The sequence below is a fragment of the Balaenoptera physalus genome, assembly GCF_965194825.1.
Source record: "Balaenoptera physalus genome assembly, chromosome: 5".
NCBI lineage: Eukaryota > Metazoa > Chordata > Mammalia > Artiodactyla > Balaenopteridae > Balaenoptera > Balaenoptera physalus.
In genome coordinates, this window is record NC_138884.1 from 74,618,304 (window position 1) to 74,635,337 (window position 17,034).

The 17,034-nt window shown below is 37.5% G+C and overlaps 1 protein-coding gene and 1 long non-coding RNA gene across 3 annotated transcripts in view; one reads left to right on the forward strand and one right to left on the reverse strand.

Moving 5' to 3' along the window:
• CRACD (capping protein inhibiting regulator of actin dynamics) overlaps positions 1 to 17,034 on the reverse strand; it is a 384,229-nt gene that overhangs the window by 305,736 nt on the left and 61,459 nt on the right. The window lies entirely within an intron of this gene.
• On the forward strand, positions 269 to 15,526 carry LOC309662095. Its single transcript, XR_014264510.1, has 2 exons — positions 269 to 12,758; positions 13,148 to 15,526. It is a non-coding gene; the product is annotated as an uncharacterized lncRNA (long non-coding RNA).

Genomic DNA, 17,034 nt, shown 5'->3' on the forward strand with positions numbered 1-17,034 from the left:
TAAAAACTACATTAATCCTAAAATACTGTATATGGCTCAGAGACAACTGAGACATGCTAATAGAAAACAGCCGGTGACCAATGACAGCATTTCATAAAGCCAGCCACACGCACCCAGATACCTATCTTAGGAGACCCTTAGGTAACAGGTGCTGTACCAGAGGGAAAGCTCCCGTTCATAGGGAGAAGAGTTCCATCACCCATTCGTGTCCTAAAACATTGTGTTGGCCTCTGCCTCCAAAGATATCAGCCACCTTTCACACTAATATGAGAGTGAAGAAAGCAAGAAAGAGGAATTATAGAAAACATAATATCAGCAACAAAGAATTCTATTCTTTTGAAACTGGAGAACTCAGGTGCCCTGCTTCCATGGACTCTTGTCCTTAAAATAAAAATCCACTCCTCCTCGCTTCACTCTACAAGGCCATTCTTTTTATTTGAAGATCTTTTTCTCACTACATTCCAGAACTTTTTGAGAGATATAAGTGGGGGCAAACCAGCTGTTTTTCATGAGGATAAAAAACAAACAAGCAAAAACCTCTAGGCTCTAGTTAATTTCTGTTAGTGTATAACCTTAAGGAAGTCACCTAAACCTTCACAGACCCCAAGCTGCCTTATACGGACATAATAAGGCAGGGTTGGAACACAACCTAGGATCTTATATAAGGGGGGTTTCATAGAGATAACTGGGCTTTAGAAGTCTAAGAACCCAATAAAATTATATGTAAAATGTTTGTGTATGACCATTTTTTCTGGATTAGCATCCACTTTCATCAGATTTTCTAAATGGGCTGAGACCCACTGGTTAAGACAGTTTCTAAGTAAAAAGTTGTAAACTGAAGAGTCTACAACTCTGATTCTTCAGTAAAAACAGAGCAGGTAAAATTTTAATTGCAAGAGAAAAGAGCCTGCAAATTTTCATCCTTAGAGAATAAACAAATGTCAGTGGAAATCATACTCTATTGACAACGCTAAGGGATCTGTGATGAAGGGGCTGTCTCAGCACCTGGTATCTTCCCTGGTATCTATAAGGGCCTGGTATCTTCCCTCCACCCTCAGCAGAAGATTTAGGGCCACGTCAAAAAAGGACACAGAAAGAAGCAATGAGAACACCGAGTGCCCAGATTTTGGTTTTTAAATACCATTCCTCACTACAGAAGTGGGAATCCTTGAAGAAATGGCTGAGTTCTAATCTGGGGAGAGCAAAGTATGAGGCGACCCTGAGATGTCTTGTTGGGCTAGGAAGTGCTGGAAGACTAATGGATCATGTTAAAAGCTGACAGGAGCTGGTGTGAAGCGGATCCCACTGGCCAAATCTAGGCAATATGAACATCAAAAAGGATGACAGTAAAAGATTATAAAAATTAAAACTTTTAATCCCATGAGTATAAAATGAGGAAATAAAAAGAGGGCATGGAATCAGAGCATATCAAAGAGAAAAATAAGGAAAGTTTTTCTTTACAGAAGAATGCCAACTAACAAATATAGAAGAAACAATAAAATTAGAAAAATCACCACTTTGCAACCCCCATGTAATCACTGATTTAGGCACAGATCATCAATGGATATAAAAATCACTGGGCAATAAGATATTTACATGGTCTCAAAGTATCATGCAACGTATTCCTTAACACCAAAGTTTCCATTTCTTGAATCTAGACTTTAAGAATAAACACAGCATTGCATATTCTAATTAAACTGCATCCTAGTTAACAGAAATTAATGTTATTGAAATCTGTGAACTTATTAGTTTTCAAAGAATTAGAACATATCAGTTAATCCATACTCATTATCCAATCCATAATCCATCATTATCATACTCATTTGATAATTATTTGAGGATTCAGAAGGCCCTCCTGTACCTTTCTGTGCCTCTTTATTATCAGTATGAACATAAAAGATAAAAGGATCACTGCTCAGAAAGAGGTCCCCAATAGCACACTGGGATCATCAAACTAGCTGTTGTCCCTCTCAGCTTCCCAGTGGCCAGCGGTTCCACTTGGGGATATCACGGTCCTCACTGTTCTACTAAACTCTCCTACACTTCAGGGAAATAAAAAGCAACTCTTTCTCACCCAAAGGTAGAGAAAGACAGCACAGAAAATTCTAAAGAACAAATGACCATGTTTCTTCGACAAGCTGTAAGAGGGGGGAAAAAAAAGGAAGAGAGGGAATGTTGATGGGTTGAAAGAGACTCAAGAAATATATCAACCAAAAGCAACATTAGAATCTTATTTGGATCCTGACTCAAACAGGAAAATTTGAACACTGCTAAATATTACATATTAATTAATTAATTTTAGTTTTTAAGTAATAATGTGATTGAGATTACACTCTTAAAAGAGTCCTTTTTGAAAAATAAATAAATAAATAAAATAAAAGAGTCCTTTTTGGATAAGATACATACTGAAAAACTTGCAGCTAATACGATGTCTGAAATTTGCTTTAAAATATTCCAGCGAGGGTGGCAGTGGGGGGGGTGGGTGGGATATAGAGGGAACAAGAGTGGTCACTTGATAACTGTCAAATCTGGGTAATGGGTTTGCAAGGGTTCATTATACTATCCTCTCTACTTGTGCCTATGCTTGGAAATTTCCATCGTTAAAAATCTTTTTTAAGTAAGGAAGCCCTATTAGTCATAGGTATGAACAAACTGTGGTTAGTCGGGATGTGTTCAGATTCTGGATTTATGTATAATTAACTTTATTTCAGTAACCACTTACTGACTGCCTGCTTGGTTCTGGCATTTCTAGAACTAGGTGATACTCAATGGTCCTTTTAAGTACCATCGAGAGTATAATGCTTAATAGTGCAGTGTCTGGAGCCAGATGGCCCAGACTAGAATCCCAGCTCTGGCACCTACTAGCTGTGTGATATGGATAAAACTGCTTGATCTCCTTATGCCTCAGTTTCCTCATCTATAAAATGGGAATAATAAGAGTACCTACCTCAGCAAACCCATGTGTACCCAGAACAGTGTACTTAGAACACAGTAAGCATTCAACAAATGTTAGCTATTAACAGCATTCACCAGCTGATCATATTAAATGTAAATCTATGACTTCTACTCTACTGCCATAGAAAATCTCATATAAAACACTGTCTTACTTTGACAGCTATCAAACACTTTGATACCATTCCACATTTCCTAAAATTTAATAGATGTGGCATTTGCTGGTGACACATCTATGCTTATAACAGTTTGAGGAAACATTATGTTCCTTCATATTAATTGACCAAAAAAGATATCAAGATGCAGAATAGCAAGAAGTCACCCCAGCTGCCCTTTAGTAAATCAATTTATTTGAAAATACATTTTGTCCTCAGGCAATACATCACTGATACTCATCTGCACATATGAGGTCAGACCAGCATAAGCAGGGCTGGAAAATGCAAATCAAGATGATTCACCAATAACATTTTCTACTCTTGAGATTTTAAAATATAATAAAACTAAAGCTTAATAAAAAGGGACGACCTCCCGCCTCTTCCCTGACAGCCAGTGTTTGATGAAACTGCTTATGTTACTGAGGATGAGGAATGAAGGTCAGGAGGGAAGATGTAGGAGATACTGCAGGCAACTAAATCCAGGACAACTGAATCCGGGACAGAGGTCAGGCTCCATCTGAGGAGAATGTATAATGCATGTTCATCAGCATAGGTTGCAATAAATAGAGACATGAAAGAGAAATCAAAACAACTCAAGACTCTGATCAATGATGTCCAAAGCACAGGGCAGTGGGAGTGGTCTGCTTTAGTATATAGAATTTAAAAACATGGATAAACTGATGAAAACTCAATGCGTGTTTTATTATCATCAGGCACTGGCAAATCAAAACAGTGATAAAACATTCCTCCCCCAAAAAGTCTTTTGTTAGTCTAAATTCTAAACCACTACTGCAGTCACTGTCAAATTTTAATAAGATACATGTAATCTTCAAATCAGCACATTTTTCTAATTTTGTAACTCAAACATTTATTCGATATAGAAGTTAGGGAAATGCCCATTTATACACCCGTGGAAGCAGATTCAGCTACAAAGATTCATTTTCAGAGTAAATGAATTTGTAATGATTCAGAATTGTTCAATCTGGCTTCACAGTTCATGTAACCCCTGACATGGCACATATTCCTGCACTGAAACAACAGATCCAAATAAACAATGATAGTCCAGTGACTGTAATATGAAGAAACAGAATTTTAGTTACTTCATTTCTGTCATTTAGCTGACCATCTGACGTTTTAAATTTCATTTTAAAACAGTGAGACTTGGGCTTCCCTGGTGGCGCAGTGGTTGAGAATCTTCCTGCCAATGCAAGGGACACGGGTTCGAGCCCTGGTCTGGGAAGATCCCACATGCCGCGGAGCAACTTAGGCCCATGAGCCACAATTACTGAGCCTGCGCGTTTGAAGCCTGTGCTCCGCAACAAGACAGGCCAAGATAGTGAGAGGCCCGCGCACAGCGATGAAGAGTGGCCCCCACTTGCCGCAACTAGAGAAAGCCCTCGCACAGAAACGAAGACCCAACACAGCCATAAATAATAAATAAATAAATAAATAAATAAAAAGCAGTGAGACTTGAAAGATGCAATATTTTTGTTTGGTAAGTGTAAAGTTTATTTTATACAGGAAACACTTTAATGAATATAAATAATATATTTATACTTGGAATTTATTATTGTTTATAACTGTTTTTTTAAAACTAAAGGATATAATAATTCTTTAATGAAATGATTATTTACTGATAATGGGCTTCCCTGGTGGTGCAGTGGTTAAGAATCCTCCTGCCAATGCAGGGGACATGGGTTCGAGCCCTGGTCAGGGAAGATTCCACATGCCGCGGAACAACTAAGCTCATGCACCACAATTAGTGAGCCTGCGCTCTAGAGCCCGTGAGCCACAACTACTGAGCCCACGTGCCACAACTACTGAACCCCGCGCACCTAGAGCCCGTGCTCCGTGACAAGAGAAGCCACCGCAATGAGAAGCCCACGCATCACAACAAACAGTAGCCCTCGCTCGCCATAACTAGAGGAAGCCCACGTACAGCAACGAAGACACAACGCAGTGAAAAATTAATTAATTTTTTGAAAAACGGCAGGACAACTCAAATCAGAAAGATAATTGTCTTTCACAAAAGAAATATGAAACGAGACCCAAATTGCTAATTGCTGGAATTAATGCTACTGAATCATGATTCACAAATGAATATTTATAACTATTCTAGTTACTGTGGCATACTATCTACCTTATTTTCATATCAGATTTTAGGATCCTTCAGGCAGGAAATCAGAGACTGGAGCTTTATAACCAGAGTTGAAAGGACACTTGATTAATAGGTAATGAGCAGCTACTCAAGATTTTTAAGCAGAGACATTGTATATTCTGAGATTTAACCCTTTGTACTGTGTGAATTGATGTTAAAAAGGCTAAAATTTTTCTAAAGTTATTTGACTGACTGCTTATTAATAGAGAACAATTTGATAACTTCTTAGAAAATTAAATTATGCTTTCCTAGTCCATTTATGGTTAATTTTCATTTTTAAAATTATTGTGAATAAGTCCTTCAAACAGCAAACATTATTTAAATGTTTGCTCTGTGTCTGGCACTGTGCTTGCCGGTGGTGGTTGGGTCTTTCAAAGACATATAGGACCACAGTCTCTGCTATTCAACAGAATGGTAAACAAATAATTATGAAAATGTGACTAGTTAGATAACAGAGATACATACAAAGTGCTACAGGGGCAAAAAGAATTAGCTCATAGTAAGTTCTAAACCTCAACTACTTTGAAATCTAGACAGAATTCTGACATCTATGTTGGAATTAAATATATAACCAGTGAAAATTGATTTTGCATGGACTTTCTCTTCACATTCAAGCAGTGTGATCATTTTGAACAGTTTCATCTTCATGAAACCTATTTAATAAATTAAGCCTATTTAATTAATTCACCACAAAATCCTGAAATCAATGTATTAAATAAATGGGCACAAAGAAAATGGCAGATTAAAGTGAAAGAGCAGAAGCAAGAAGAACTACAATTCTGCAGGCTGTGGAAGGAAAACCACATTCACAGAAAGATAAAAAAAATTAAAAGGCAGAGGACTTTGTACCAGATGAAGGAACAAGATAAAACCCCAGAAGCACAACTAAATGAAGTGGAGATAGGCAAACTTCCAGAAAAAGAATTCAGAATAAAGATAGTGAAGATGATCAAAGACCTTGGAAAAAGAATGGAGGCAAAGATTGAGAAGATGCAAGAAACGTTTAACAAAGACCTAGAAGAAGTAAAGAGCAAACACCTAGAAGAATTAAAGAACAAACAAACAGAGATGAACAATACAATAACTGAAATGAAAAATACACTAGAAGGAATCAATAGCAGAATAACTGAGGCAGAAGAACAGATAACTGACCTGGAAGACAGAATGGTGGAATTCACTGCCACAGAATAGAATAAAGAAAAAAGAATGAAAAGAAATAAAGACAGCCTAAGAGACCACTGGGACAACATTAAACACAACAGCATTCTCATTATAGGGGTCCCAGAAGGAGAAGAGAAAGGACCCAAGAAAATATTTGAAGAGATTATAGTCGAAAACTTCCCTAACATGGGAAAGGAAATAGCCACCCAAGTCCAGGAAGTGCATAGAGTCCCAGTCAGGATAAACCCAAGGAGGAACACACGGAGACACACGGTAATCAAACTGACAAAAATAAAACACAAAGAAAAATTACTGAAAGCAACAAGGGAAAAATGACAAATAACATACAAGGGAACTCCCACAAGATTAACAGCTGATTTCTCAGCAGAAACTCTACAAGCCAGAAGGGAGTGGCACAATATATTTAAAGTGATGAAAGGGAAGAACCTACAACCAAGATTACTCTACCCGGCAAGTATCTCATTCAGATTCGACAGAGAAATCAAAAGCTTTACAGACAAGCAAAAGCTAAGAGAATGCAACACCACCAAACAAGCTCTACAACAAATGCTAAAGGAACTTCTCTAAGTGGGAAACACAAGAGAAGAAAAGGACCTACAGAAACAAACCCATAACAATTCAGAAAATGGTAATAGGAATGTACATATCAATGATTACCCTAAACATGAATGGATTAATGCTCCAACCAAAAGACACAGGCTCGCTGAATGGATAAAAAACAAGGTCCATATATATGCTGTCTACAAGACACCCACTTCAGACCTAGGAACACCCACAGACTGAAAGTGAGGGGATGGAAAAAGATATCCCATGTAAATGGAAATCAAAAGAAAGCTAGAGTAGCAATACTCATATAAGATAAAACAGACTTTAAAATAAAGAATGTTACAAGAGACAAGGAAGGACACTACATAATGATCAAGGGATCAATCCAAGAAGAAGATATAACAATTATAAATATATATGCACCCAACATAGGAGCACTTCAATGCATAAGGCAACTGCTAACAGCTATAAAAGAGGAAATCGACAGTAACACAGTAATAGTGGGGGACTTTAAAAACTCACTTACATCAATGGACAGATCATCCAGGCAGAAAATTAATAAGGAAACACAAGCTTTAAATGACACAATAGACCAGATAGATTTAATTGATATTTATAGGACATGCCATCCAAAAACAGAACATTACACTTTCTTCTCAAGTGCACACATAACATTCTCCAGGATATATCACATCCTGGGTCACAAATCAAGCCTCAGTAAATTTAAGAAAACTGAAATCATATCAAGCATCTTTTCCAACCACAATGCCATGAGATTAGAAATCAATTACAGGGGGAAAAAAAGTAAAAAACACAAACACATGGAGGCTAAACAATACATTACTAAATAACCAAGAGATCACTGAAGAAATAAAAGAGGAAATCAAAAAATTCCTAGAGAAAAATTACAACGAAAACACGACAATCCAAAATTTATGGGATACCACAAAAGCAGTTCTAAGAGGAAAGTTTATAGCAATACAAGCCTACCTCAAGAAACAAGAAAAATCTCAAATAAACAATGTAAGCTTACACCTAAGGGAACTAGAGAAAGAAGAACAAACAAAACCCAAAGTTAGTAGAAGGAAAGAAATCATAAAGATCACAGCAGAAATAAATGAAATAGAAACAAAGAAAACAATAGCAAAAATCAAGAAAACTAAAAGCTGGTTCTTTGAAAAGGTAAACAAAATTGATAAACCTTTAGCCAGACTCATCAAGAAAAAGAGGGAGAGGACTCAAATCAATAAAATTAGAAATGAAAAAGGAGAAGTTACAACGGACACCGCAGAACTACAAAAGCATCCTAAGAGATTACTACAAGCAACTCTATGCCAATAAAATGGACAACCTGGAAGAAATGGACAAATCCTTAGAAAGGTATAACCTTCCAAGACTGAACCAGGAAGAAATAGAAATTATGAACAGACCAATCACAAGTATTGAAATTGAAACAGTGATTAAAAAGCTTCCAAAAAACAACAGTCCAGGACCGGATGACCTCACAGGTGAATTCTATCAAACATTTAGAGAAGAGCTAACACCCATCCTTCTCAAACTCTTCCAAAAAATTGCAGAGGAAGAAACACTCCCAAACTCATTCTATGAGGCCACCATCACCCTGATTCCCAAACCAGACAAAGATACTACAAAAAAAGAAAATTACAGACCAGTATCACTGATGAATATAGATGCAAAAATCCTCAACAAAATACTAGCAAACAGAATCCAACAACACATTAAAAGGATCATACACCATGATCAAGTGGGATTTATTCCAGGGATGCAAGGATTCTTCAGTATATGCAAATCAATCAATGTGATACATCATATTAACGAACTGAAGAAGAAAAACCATATGATCATCTCAATAGATGCAGAAATAGCTTCTGACAAAATTCAACACCCATTTATGATAAAAGCTCTCCAGAAAGTGGGCACAGAGGGAACCTACCTCAACATAATAAAGGCCATATATGACAAACCCACAGCAAGAATCATTCTCAATGGTGAAAAACTGAAAGCATTTCCTCTAAGATCAGGAACAAGACAAGGATGCCCACTCTCACCACTATTATTCAACATAGTTTTGGAAGTTCTAGCCATGGCAATCAGAGAAGAAAAATAAATAAAAGGAATACAAATTGGAAAAGAAGAAGTAAAATTGTCACTGTTTGCAGATGACATGATACTATACATAGAAAATCCTAAAGATGCTACCAGAAAACTACTAGAGCTAATCAATGAATTTGGTAAAGTTGCAGGATACAAAATTAATGCACAGAAATCTGTTGCATTCGTATACACTAACAACAAAAGATCAGAAAGAGAAAGTAAGGAAACAATCCCATTCACCATTGCAAGATAAAGAATAAAATACCTAGGAATAAACCTACCTAAGGAGGTAAAAACCTGTACTCAGTATACTATAAGACACTGATGAAAGAAATCAAAGATGACACAAACAGATGGGAGAGATATACCATGTTCTCGGATTGGAAGAATCAATATTGTGAAAATGACTATACTACCCAAAGCAATCTACAGATTCAATGCAATCCCTATCAAATTACCAGTGGCATTTTTTACAGAACTAGAACAAAAAATCTTAAAATTTGTACGAAGACACAAAAGACCCCGAATAGCCAAAGTGGTATTGAGGGAAAAAAATGGAGCTGGAGGAATCAGACTCCCTGACTTCACACTATACTACAAAGCTACAGTAATCAAGACAATATGGTACTGGCACAAAAACAGAAATATAGATCAATGGAACAGTATAGAAAGCCCAGAGATAAACCCACACACCTATGGTCAACTAATTTATGACAAAGGAGGCAAGGATATACAGTGGAGAAAAGACAGTCTCTTCAATAAGTGGTGCTGGGAAATCTGGACAGCTACATTTAAAAGAATGAAATTAGATCACTCCCTAACACCATACACAAAAATAAACTCAAAATGGATTAGAGACCTAAATGTAAGACTGGACACTATAAAACTCTTAGAGAAAAACATAGGAAGAACACTCCTTGACATAAATCACAGCCAAGATCTTTTTTGATCCATCTCCTAGAGTAATGGAAATAAAAATAAAAATAAACAAATGGGACCTAGTGAAACTTAAAAGCTTTTGCAAAGAAAGGAAACTATAAACGAGACAAAAAGACAACTCTTAGAATGGGAGAAAATATTTGCAGCAGAAGAATCAACGGACAAAGGATTAATCTCCAAAATATATAAACAGCTCATACAGCTCAATATTAAAAAAACAAACAACCCAATCCAAAAATGGGCAGAAGACCTAAATAGACATTTCTCCATAGAAGACATACAGATGGCCAAGAAGCACATGAAAAGCTGCTCAACATCACTAATTATTAGAGAAATGCAAATCAAAACTACAATGAGGGATCACCTCACACCAGTTAGAATGGGGATCATCAGAAAATCTACAAACAACAAATGCTGGAGAGGATGTGGAGAAAAGGGAACCCTCTTGCGCTGTTGGTGGGAATGTAAATTGATACAGCCACTATGGAGAACAGTATGGAGGTTCCTTGAAAAACTAAAAATAGAATTACCATATGACCCAGCAATCCCACTACTGGGCATATACCCTGAGAAAACCGTAATTCAAAAAGACACATGCACCCCAATGTTCATTGCAGCACTATTTACAATAGCCAGGTCAGGGAAGCAACCTAAATGCCCACTGACAGACGAATGGATAAAGAAGACATGGTACACATATACAATGGAATATTACTCAGCTGTAAAAAGGAACAAAATTGGGTCATTTGTAGAGACGTGGATGGATCTAGAGACTGTCATACAGAGTGAAGTAAGTCAGAAAGAGAAAAACAAATATGGTGTATTAACGCATATATGTGAACCTAGAAAAATGGTACAGATGAACCGGTTTGCAGGGCAGAAATTGAGACACAGATGTAGAAAACAAACATATGGACACCAAGGGGGGAAAGTGGTGGGGGGGTGGGGGTGGTGGTGTGATGAATTGGGCGATTGGGATTGACATATATACACTGATGTGTATAAAATTGATGACTAATAAGAACCTGCTGTATAAAAAATAAATAAAATAAAATTCAAAAAAAATTTAAATAAAATAAAGTGAAGTCAGCTATAGGATGATGGGGAAAAAAAGGGCATCATCTGGTTGCTTGTGCTTTGGAGAAGGGCATAGACAGCAATGCCATTAACAAATTCTGGAATAGAATGAGCAGATACGAATGAGCAGCTCATAAGTTTATTTTTAGACACAATGAGTATGAGATGTCTATGGGACAACAATATGCACATGTCCAGCAGAAGTTGGAAAAGCAGGTCTGGAGTCGTAAGAGAGGCGGGGCTTGCTGATATAGCTTCAGCACTCATCAGTTGAGAGATGGGAATTAGAATCAGCAGGTTGGATGAGATTGGCTAGAGGGAGTATGTGTAAGTGGAAGGGAAAAGACTAAGAATGGAACTTGTTTATACATGGTTTCACATTATCGCTTAAAATTTTACCTTGCCATAAAAAGCATAAACTTTCCTAATCTACAGGTCCCTATCTTTTACTTCTTTCATCCAGAGTAGCTGTTAAGAGCATGGGCTCTGAGAAAGGTAGTCCTAACTCTGCCACTAGGAGCTCAGTGATCATGGGTAAATTTCATAATCTCCCTGGGCCTCAGTTTCCTTATCTGTATAATAGGGATATTGCAGTAACCACCATGTATGGTTTTTGTGAGAATTAGATGAGGTGATGCGTGTAAAGTGCTTAGCACAGTGTCTGGCACAGAGAAAGCACTCAATAAATGTTAGCTACTATGACAGGGGCAATGAAGAATCCTCCACAGAACTTACCACAACTCTGGCCAAAGGACAGGAACGTAATAAATACTGGCTGTACTGTTCTATGTTTTTAACATCTATTTTAATTTCTCAATGGGTGGCTCATATAAAGAGCATTTTGTTGATTTGAGTAAAACATAATTCACTATATAATAAATACAGACTCAGTGAGCACAGGGAACTGTATTCAGTATCCTGTAATAAACCACAATGGAAAAGAATATGAAGAAGAATATATATATATATAACTGAATCACATTGCTGTATACCAGAAACTAACACAACATTGTAAATCAACTATACTTCAATTTGAAAAATATATATATAGACTGAGTGTATTCTCTGATTATGTACATACAGTAACATACATTGTTACTATATAAAAAACTTGATTGAGAAGTTACTACATTGAAAGAAATTGCATTCTTGTATTCTTTTCCTGTTGATATTAGTAACAACCTTCTGTCTCTGATCCTTTCCTACCTTAAACATTCCAAGCATCCATGAACAAAAATAAGCTTCCTAATCACCCACTACAAAAGGATGAAAATGTTAAGGTAGAAATAACCAATGGGTCCTCAGAGCTTCCATAGTTTATGGCTCCATTACTCCTCTTATAAACTGTACCACAGTTAGCCATATGCGAGTCTCTTTCTTCCCGTAGATTTGTAGGCACCCTAAAGTCAAAGCATGTACTGTTTTCATCCCTGTGTCTTCAGGACCCAACCCAATACTTAGCATGCAGTAATGTTCCGAATGAATGAATATATGAATGAAGAAACAAACAAATGAACAAAAGAACTCAGGAGCATGCAGGACAGGAAAAGGGATAATTTAGACTGTACAAAATAAGGCGGGTGGGCCAGATGATCTCTACTGTCCCTTCTGGTCCAGTTGATGCTGAGCCTATGGTTGATGGATCTTTTTTTTTTTTTTTTATATAAACATTTGAGATATTGTACAATTTTTTTTAAATTTTTTTTTAATGCTATTCTTGTCTGCTTACATTCTTTTTTTTTTTTTATGTATGTATGTATGTATGGCTGTGTTGGGTCTTCGTTTCTGTGCGAGGGCTTTCTCTAGTTGCGGCAAGTGAGGGCCACTCTTCATTGCGGTGCGCGGGCCTCTCACTATCGCGGCCTCTCTTGTTGCGGAGCACAGGCTCCAGACGTGCAGGCTCAGCAACTGTGGCTCACGGGCCGAGTTGCTCCGCGGCATGTGGGATCTTCCCAGACCAGGGCTCGAACCCGCTTCCCCTGCATTGGCAGGCAGATTCTCAACCACTACGCCACCAGGGAAGCCCGATGGATCTTTTAATAATGGTATTACATATGTCCACTGTCATTAATGATGAAAATCTGTCAGTTGAATAGAATCAAATGATACAGAGGACAGGCTTTGTTTTAGTTGTTTCAATATTCAAAAAGTATTGCTGTTTTTATGAAAAAGCAATTTTAAAAATAAAAAATCCAGTCACTTGGAAAAAGCCAAAAAGATGTGTTATGGCACATATTTTTTAATTGCTTAAGTTTACGTACAATAAGGAGACTAAAAAAAGATAGGGCAGAGATTTGACAAACTTGGTGATGAGAACAGAAATTACTGCAGCAGAGTCTATGAATATCCCAGCCTTTTAAGAAACCTACTATTAAGCAATCTCTTTCTATGTCCTATATCACCAACGTGCAGCACAGAGTGGAATTAGAAGGACCTGAGATTGAATTACAGCTCCATTACTTACTCTGACCTTGTAAAAAGAAGACAAGAACGTCTACCCCATAGATATGAAGACAATGATACCCACACTGGTTGTCTACAGGGTCTATCCTGCCACGTCTAGGCTCTAGATAAAATTGGTTCCATTTATTTTCTTCTTACAAAAGTTCCTTTTCCCCTATGCTATTATGAAACCAGAACTTCAGTGTCAGGCTTCCTGAGTCAAGGAACGGGAGTCACATCCTTTAGGCAGCTGGATAAGATCTATAGACCCACATGAGAAAGAAAATTTATTATAATCTCTGATAAGATAGAACTGGTACAACTTATCACCTTCCACACCAGACAGAGAACATGACTAAGCTTGTTGGTTAAAGCAATTATTCAAGAGTGCAGGCAGAGGAAAACAAGGAGCGGCCAACACCTAACACTGACTGGCAAGGAGACAGATTAGCTGATGTTTTTGATTCTGAAAATGGGTCACTGTATCCCCAGCAGTAACCTCGGAATTCTAATGACTGCAGAACCCAGTCGGCGAAACAGAGAATGCTGATCAGAGAACAGAACAGTGGGGACGAAAACAATGAACTTTGGTAGTTCTGACTACATTAGTGTCACGTAATTTGCAAAGTGTGAAATCACTTTGTTTCTAGCAAGAATAGGTCTTTTTTTTTTAACATCTTTATTGGAGTATAATTGCTTTACAATGGTGTGTTAGCTTCTGCTTTATATCAAAGTGAATCACAGAATAGAAGATCTTAAAATAGCATTCTCCCAGGTTCTCACTTTCTCTTCCCTCTTAAAATTACTAACTGGAGATAGTAAAACATAGCAACAGACTGGGAAGTCAATGACCCGGGGGGGGTTCCTGATTTATGCTTCATTACTTTAACTTCTTTGAATCTCCATTTCCTCAGTATAAGTTAGGTGAGGTTGGACCACCTATCTCTGAAGGATCCTCCAACACTAAAACTCCAAGTCTAGGTGCACTCTGATTTTAAAACAAACTTTGTTTTATCTTACTAGCAACACCAATCTTATATTTCTGTAATAGCTTTACCATTATCTCACTGGAAAAATAAATGAGCACATATATGATCCTATTTTTTGCCAGTAAGATAAGAACAGCAATTACTATCTGAGACCTGGAAGTAAAGATGATTTGTCCAAAAGTCATCCTGATATTCTGGGATTTAGAAAATGCAGTCATTTTTTTTAAAAGCCAAAATGAATAGGTCCAGAGTGAAGCAGTGAAATAAAGGTATTCTTAAAATTCTTACAATTCTAAAATATTTGGTTCTGAAATGGGCCCAATCAGCTCTGACACAGGTGTGAACAATGCCCAGTGCATTGTGGGAGCAGGCAAAAAGGAGGACCCTCTGATCCATCAAGTCTCAGTTCAAAAGCCACACGCCCTTCAAAGACCTTTCTGGCCCTCTGCTCACCCCATCCCCTCCCCGTTAGAATTACTATCAATCGAACTCCACTGACCTCACACAGCACTTTTTATCAGTATCTTTTATAGCACATACAGCTTTCTTCCTAGATTACAAATATTTATGCACATGTTTTATCTCCTCTATTTTAAGTTCATCACATTGCTTGTAATAATAAATAAATACTTGTAGGATCAATGATTCTCCAGAAAAATGGCTCTCTGTTTTTTTACTAGAATGCACAGGTAAGAAATATTTTACATTTTGACCCAGTACACATGTACTACATATAAATATAAATATATAAATGAAACAATAGATAGCTAGTGCGAAGCAGCCGCATAGCACAGGGAGATCAGCTCAATGCTCTGTGACCACCTAGAGGGGTGGGATAGGGAGGGTGGGAGGGAGATGCAAGAGGGAGGATATATGGGGATATATGTACACGTATAGCTGATTCACTTTGTTATACAGCAGAAACTAACACAACATTGTAAAGCAATTATACTCCAATAAAGATGTAAAAAGGGGGCTTCCCTGGTGGCGCAGTCGTTGAGAATCTGCCTGCCAATGCAGGGGACGTGGGTTCGAGCCCTTGTCTGGGAAGATCCCACATGCCGTGGAGCAACTAGGCCCGTGAGCCACAATTACTCAGCCTGCGCGTCTGGAGCCTGTGCTCTGCAACAAGAGAGGCCGCGATAATGAGAGGCCCGTGCACCGCGATGAAGAGTGGCCCCCACTTGCCGCAACTAGAGAAAGCCCTCGCACAGAAACGAAGACCCAACACAGCCATAAATAAATAAATAAATAAATAAATAAATAAACCCCTCCCCCCAAAAAACCCTTTAAAAAAAAAAAGAAAAACCAAAATAAAGAAATAAATAAATGAAACAAGTATTTCACAAATACTTGCCCTAATCAAGTTAAGATACATTCTGATATTCTCTATTCTTTTCTATTTTAGTCTGTTTCATTTCTTTTAATCATGGTAGCAACTGACTAGATTTATGTTTATGAATCTCTAATGAATCTCACCCTACAATTTGAAAATTAGTGCTCTATGAGAGTTATTAAAAAAGAAAAAAAATTTAAAGGAATATCTATTTTCTGAAATTCATTTTTTAAACAAAATTATGTCATCTTCGTTCTTGGGCTCCCACCCTTTTTTCTTAATTAGTTTTTACTGGAGTATAGTTGATTTATTAAAACTCATTTTATACTTGGACTACCCAAAAGTCATTCATGATTTACTTATTCCTAACCTTCCTACAGATGCTGAAAAGCTAAATACTTATCTTCCCAGGCTCCCTTGCAGCTATGCACAGTCATAACCCATTTCTGGCAAATGAAGCGTAAGCAGAGTCACTGGAGTGCCTTTAGGAATGTTTTCTAAAGGGGCCAGATTCTCCTGCCATGCCCCTCAGCCCTTTGACCTCCTCCCCCTTCTTCTTGTCTGAAATGTGGAGACAACACGTGGAGGTGTGATGGGCACCTGACAAGCATGAGAACAAGACCTACAAGGAGGAGTGGAAGAAGAGAAGGAACCCAAGTCCACGGTATCATCACAGAGCCACCAGATCAGCCATGGGCCGTCCACCCCAGACATTTTATTATGGCAGATAAACAACATCCTTACTTGCTTAAGCCACTGTTAGGTTTTTCATTATTTACAGTTGAACATATTCCAAAAGATCCTACACTCAATAAACCTTTTTTGGATTCAATGATCCTCCATGGGAGGTAAATTTTTTAAAAGGGAAGGGTATCTTTTCTGAAATTTATTATGGAGGGCCTCCAATGCTTTTATTTATACAAGAAAGGCTTTGGAGACCTCCAGTATAGAAAATGCTTACAGTGACCAGTTCACAGAAAAGAATTCTTTTTTGTAAAAACTTTAATCATGTATTAGTTTAATTTCATCCCCAGGCACAGTGCTAGTCACTGAAGATACCACAAAGACTAGAACCCTAAGAGGCTTATAGTCTGATGCAAGAAGCAAAGAGATAACGGGTCTGTACAATATCATGAGATAAAT